Source organism: Hippoglossus hippoglossus, chromosome 20, assembly GCF_009819705.1.
Source record: "Hippoglossus hippoglossus isolate fHipHip1 chromosome 20, fHipHip1.pri, whole genome shotgun sequence".
In the NCBI taxonomy this organism is placed as follows: Eukaryota; Metazoa; Chordata; class Actinopteri; order Pleuronectiformes; family Pleuronectidae; genus Hippoglossus; species Hippoglossus hippoglossus.
Genome location: NC_047170.1, coordinates 16,045,516 through 16,051,515, shown reverse-complemented (window position 1 = coordinate 16,051,515; position 6,000 = coordinate 16,045,516).

Genomic DNA, 6,000 nt, shown 5'->3' with positions numbered 1-6,000 from the left:
TTCCCCGACCGGCTGCTGCAATGTAACGCATGTACTTATGCAAATCAGGCTCCACAGAATAATCTATGAAATACGTCTAATAACGTGTTGATGGTAATATATCGTGCAAACGGAAACCGAAATGGAGAGATGTGGTCTCATCGGACCAGAAACCAAAAGTACAGATCAATTTAAAATGGCAAATGACTGTGCTCCCTGAGCCCATTTCTAAGAAGTGAGTAATAGATCTCTGATCACAGGCTATTACAGGCTGGTCAGGCCGGGGCCAGGCTGCCACCGGAATACAGAGAGCACTCCTTGACTTTTACATCAAAAAGATGCCTCGGAGAAAGTCCTCCGAGCCCGGGGCACCGAGGATCTCTGGAGCCGCACCGCAGGAGGAGTACAGTCGAGTCCCGGGTTTCATCTTCCTCTCTGCTCTTTATTAATGGCGGCAGGATTGTAATTCAGAGAGTTGTGCTGAGTACACTGATGCTAATCACACGTGCCTGGTTCAGGGGTAGGGAAGCGCCCGCTGTGTGAATATGATACAGGAGAAATCAGGCTGCGGCAGTTTGAGGAGCGAAAGCCGGGTTGAGAAAGTGATCGGAGGTGTTTCAACTCACATTCGAGTTCAAATGTGCTGCTCGGATTTCAGGGTTTCTCTCTTTTCTGGCAGCTGCTGCTTTCGGTTAAATGAAAATCCTCCAGACTTCAGTTCTATTGACAACAGACAAATCCAGCTAAATAAATCTAGGGCAATCATTTTTCCGTGCAAAGACAACTTCTTTTGGTACATAGTATTACAACTTGATACTATGCTTGACAATCATTTCTACGGACATACGCAACCAACAAGCATTCGAGCCTTTTAAAACCTGATATATGTAATCAATAAAACAAATAAACCTGAGTCTCCTGTGTTAGGAGCCAGTTTTTGGAGCCGTTCCCCCCGAGCACGAGACTTAAAGAGTCTTTCCAGTGACACCAAATTGTTTTAATTATTCAAACTTCTAAAATGTGAGATGAAAATTGATCTGAGCTGATGCAAATGCAGACTCTTTTTTTCCATCCCACAGTCACAACTGATGGGTGGGCTCTCAGATCACTACACTTGTGTTACGAGAGATGAGGGGAGGAGGGGGGGGGGGGGGAGAAAAAGAAATTAGAATTTCAAATTTCCACCTTATTACATTGTCTGTGTTGCAGGTGTACGGCAGCGCTGGGAGTGGACATTCGCTGAATACTGAGTGTACTTTAGCTAAATTGGAATTTTTTTTGAAAGCCTCACTGGAACCACAACGTTTTCGTAGTAAAAAAAACCTGGGATATGATCGTTGTGCACTAACGACAGTGGAAGCTCTTCTCTCTCTTGATATTCCTTCCTTTCTTATAACTTATAAGAAAAATATCCCTGCCTGCACAACTCGCCGGTCAACCTTAAAGATTCTGCGAGCCTTAAGGGGTTTGGGAGAATTTTCGCATCCAAATGTCTTATTCTCAGTGTTTCTTCAAGGGGTTCAAGAGCGAGCATTAACATAAAAAGGACTGTGTTTATATAGCATCGCCTTCAGTGCGTTGTTATTGATCAAAGTTGACAGCTACACATGTTGGATAAAGAGAAACATCACCATGATGTATTTTTGTTGCATTATTTATCATGGCCGGCCCGGTAGGGTGACGGTCCCTGAGGTAATGCGTCTCCTGATACATTACACCAGACAAATTCCTGGCTCACTCCGGAGACTTTCTGCCCCACAGTTTTTTATAATGCATTCATTGGCTGTTGTGTAACATTTATGTTTCAGACCTGGGAATCTGTGTGTGTGTGTGTGTGTGTGTGTGTGTTTTAGTTTGATGCTGAGAAATCACCGAAATGCAGAATAAGGTAAACGTGTAATTTCATGTTTATGGGGGAATAGGAGTTTATTGAAAAAGGTCTGTATAGAAGAACCAGTGTTACTTTAGGTTCACCTGGATTGTAAACAAACAGATGAAGCTTTAAAGAGAAGCAGGTGGATTTCACATTCAGTTTTAGATAAAGTAGGATTCTAGACTGCTTTTTTATTAGTGTAACAACTGAAACTCTTCAAAAGGCTTTTTCACAGATCAGAAAATGGTAAATAAATAATGTCCTATGGGTTTTTCCTGACAGCATACTGCACAGCTTCTGACCCTATGTTTATATATATTTATATTATATATGTATATTTCCAGGATATTAGTTTAATTTAATACATTAATCAATTGTTTCCATGACTGGAAAGGCGTTCATGTGAATATCCAGGTTTTCCAGGGCCAGTGGGTTCCCTGACAGTTTTATCCCATTGGCCCTAAAACTGGGAGACAGATTAAAAAAAACAGATTTGAAAGACTTTCCATTCCCTGCATGGGGTCGAGTGAAGTACGTCAACACAGCAGCGACATTGCCGTTGATTTTTTCACATGTTATTATTATTATCATTTCTCAGGTGTTTTTCCTCATCATTTCATATCAGAGAGCAGAGATGCTGCAGGAAACAGAGGAGGGATGACACAACACAAAGGTCCCTGCAGGCCTGGAAACCAGGTCACTGAAAGTACGCCTGTGTACAGTGTAATGTTATTTCTGCTCACTTCAAGCACCCCCCCCTCCAAAGTACCTCCAGTGCATCGAACAGTTCGATGAAGTCTCAGCCGTCGTCACTTATGTCCTACAGCAGGTAGATAATTATTGTATTAAATCAATTACAACGTGCCAGATTGGATTAAAATGGAGTTATTAACGTGCCGCTTCCCCACAATGCGTGTAAACAACTTAATGGGTTTATTCACCTAATCAGAGTGAGGACAATAATGAGATTATTGCATGTAAACACTGCTGTAGTGCTAACGACATGCTCAGCCCCACTTGTCTGATCTCGCTCTGATTAGCTGCTGCAGAGCCACGAGGAGACGAAGCACCACATTTCACTCGAGTGACTGAGCGTGCGTGTGTGTGTCTGTGTGTGTGTGTGTGTGTGTGTGTGTGTGTGTACTGTAGTGATATTAGAGCTGAAAGATGTCGGAGTTGTGTTAAACAGCTCAGAGTTGTCGTGAAGCACCTTTTGTGCATGAAGCTCCCACAGGAAACAAAGGCTCTCTGGGTGTCAAGCTCATTTTGTCCACATCTGTTTTACAGAATCAACACAACAGCAAAACAAGACAGCTATTATTAAATTTTTTAATCAAAAGAACTTAGCTTTACCTCTGTTAAAGGACAGACCGTGTTTATGTCATAATATAAAACTGATGTATGATTGTTGAAAACGATATTAGTGATACAAATTACATGTTTACGTTTGCGTGACACTGCCCTCTAGTGGCCACAGTGATCATGACAGCTAGAATAGAGGAAAGTCATGTGATTATAGACGATCGACTGCACATGGACTCCAGATTCAGAAAGTGAGGCCAATGCGGAAGTGCCTGAGACCTGTATTCCCTCAAATAACCAGCAGAGGGCGACTCCACTGGTTATTAAAAGAGATCGGCAGCGTATGTGTCGTCAAATTGACGAATCTGTTTTCTTATTTTGGACGTGTTCTTTCTGTTTGCATGTGTTTTCTTATTTTGCAGTGTGTTGAGCTCTCTCAGCCACCGTACTGTGGACGTCCAGCTGCGTCTCTGATTCGCACGACAACTCAAAAGCAGCTTCACACTCACACACATCAGTCAGCGCGGAGCCGACGCCGCTTCAAGTGCATTTGAATAACAAATTCAGCATTTAGCATTTTGTTTTTCTTCTTCCCTGCATCGATTGAAAAATGACGGCTTAATTATGATAACTCATAATTTCCCTCCTCTCCGAAGAGAATTGTAATTAATCCATTACAAATAACACCTGGTATTCAATATGCGGATGAAGACACCTCAGTGGTTAAACGTGGCAGTGGCGGCGATGGCGGCGCAGCGCATCAACGTGCATGACTTGTACTCTGCAAAGGGGCGATTAAGCTTTCCTGATTGATTCCCCCCGATGAATCATAACAGCAGCGGTGGGTAAACTCCGCTGCAGACGAAAACCCAGAATGTGCGTTTTTCATTTTCCTAGAAAGAAAAAAAAAGAAGAAGCAGGGCAGATTTCTGACTGTGCTTTGAGACTTCACATTATTGTGATAATTTAATCATCGCGTTCATTTGTTGTCTTCAGCAACACTGAGCGAATAGCTTGATACTTTCAGAAATATTCCTGTTGGCTTTCTGGCGGAGCTGGAGAAGATGACTGATACCACTCTCTCATATCTGTTAAAAATAAAACTTCAAGAACTGCGCCGCATAAAATAGTCTATTTCTTCACTTTAAACAGTCCAGCAGCAGCTAAAGAAGAGGCTCCATGGATAAAAGCACACAGCTGCATGTTATCTCTACATCCCCAGGCGCGTTTATGCAGAATTTACAGTTTTTGACTCCACCAGGCTGCTTTTATCCCGTAAATCCACGTGTTGTCTTACTCTGTTGAAACAGAACCTCGGTCTCGTGTTGTGCGCAGACAGCGGCGGCCGACCCACCGTCAACCTGTGGAGGTAAGAAGATGAAACACAGACGCTGTGCGGAGAGACAGGAGTGATAGCTGCTGCTCCTCAGAACAGACAGGACGGAGGGATTCAGGATCCTGAAACGTGACGTGGCGTAAATGTTGATTATAACAGAACGGTTCCTTTCAGGGAGACATATTTAGCTTTTTACGTCTTTATGTCTTGAATAGGTTTTTTAGGAATGTAAAAGTTCCGCAAAGTTAAAAATCTCTCCTCCACAGCAAATACCGAAGTTCGTGAAACATCTCGTCAATAGTCCGATCAATACTTTCATTGTGACATCACAATACCCCACATTTGCATAATACACGCCTAGCAGCTAGTCTGACACGCCCCCGAACAAACGTCGACGTTTCCGACATGTGCTGGAAGTGGCTGACCAATCACAAGAGAGTGAGAAAGCTGGAATGGAATTCAATGGTTTAAATGGGAGATTGTTGATCGACATCTTGAGGTCTTCACTAAAAAGGCTCAATTTATTTATCAGAATAAAAAGTTGGGAAACAGCATAAGAAAATACGGATCTTATCCCAATGAACACTGCTCAGTTATAATTAACAGAAATTTCTGTGCACTGAAAAAGAGTTTCAACAATGCCTGTCCAAACTTTTCCATTTGATTGAGTTTCACATGCGAGCCGGGGCTGTGAATTCCAAACCATGAATGCATCCTGATCCTCGCAGGAAATCACTCTGCATTACCGTCAGTGTCACTTCCTCTATCATTTACACGTCATCCTCAATGGCTGTGCTCAGTGTGAAGTCGGACTGACATTCCACATTATGGCACGGGACAAAAAAAAAAAATCTCTTTCTTGTTTCTTGTTTCCGCCACGAGGAGACAGACGAGGATGTTCACTCAGGATTTTTGAAGCTAAATATAAAATGAAGACGTCTGTGGGACGTTTGACAAGTGGAGACGTAACGTTTCTCTTTCCCGAACGTCACTGAGTTACAGGCGTATGTAAAATACAAGGCAGCGTGTGGTTGCTGCGGCACACTTCATATTAAGGCCCAAAATAATCCCTCAGGATGACATGTTCCTATTTAGCCAGACTTTTCAAACATCTGCCGCCTTATTGTCCTGACATTTCCAGGGAATTAGTTATTCAGACGTGTTTATTGAGACTTATTGTCTGATCTTGTGTTATTAAACTCCCTCTCAATCTGCCGCGAGAGCCAACTAACACACCACAATATTCCACTTTGCTCAAGTGCTCTGCCTTTAAATCAAACTCAAGTGAATGAGACGAGGCCGATGCCATAAATGTGCAAGAAAGAAAAAAGCACTTCATCTTCATCTGATCTCACAAAAGTAATTAGACATATTTTGAGAAGACGGTGAAAACGTGATTAGGTATTTAGAAGTAATTATAAAGAGCAATAAATGTAAATGAGAATAATCCGCCCTCATCATGAAGAAAACCAGCAAAACAAGTATCAGCACAAGTAAAAGGCACAGATGG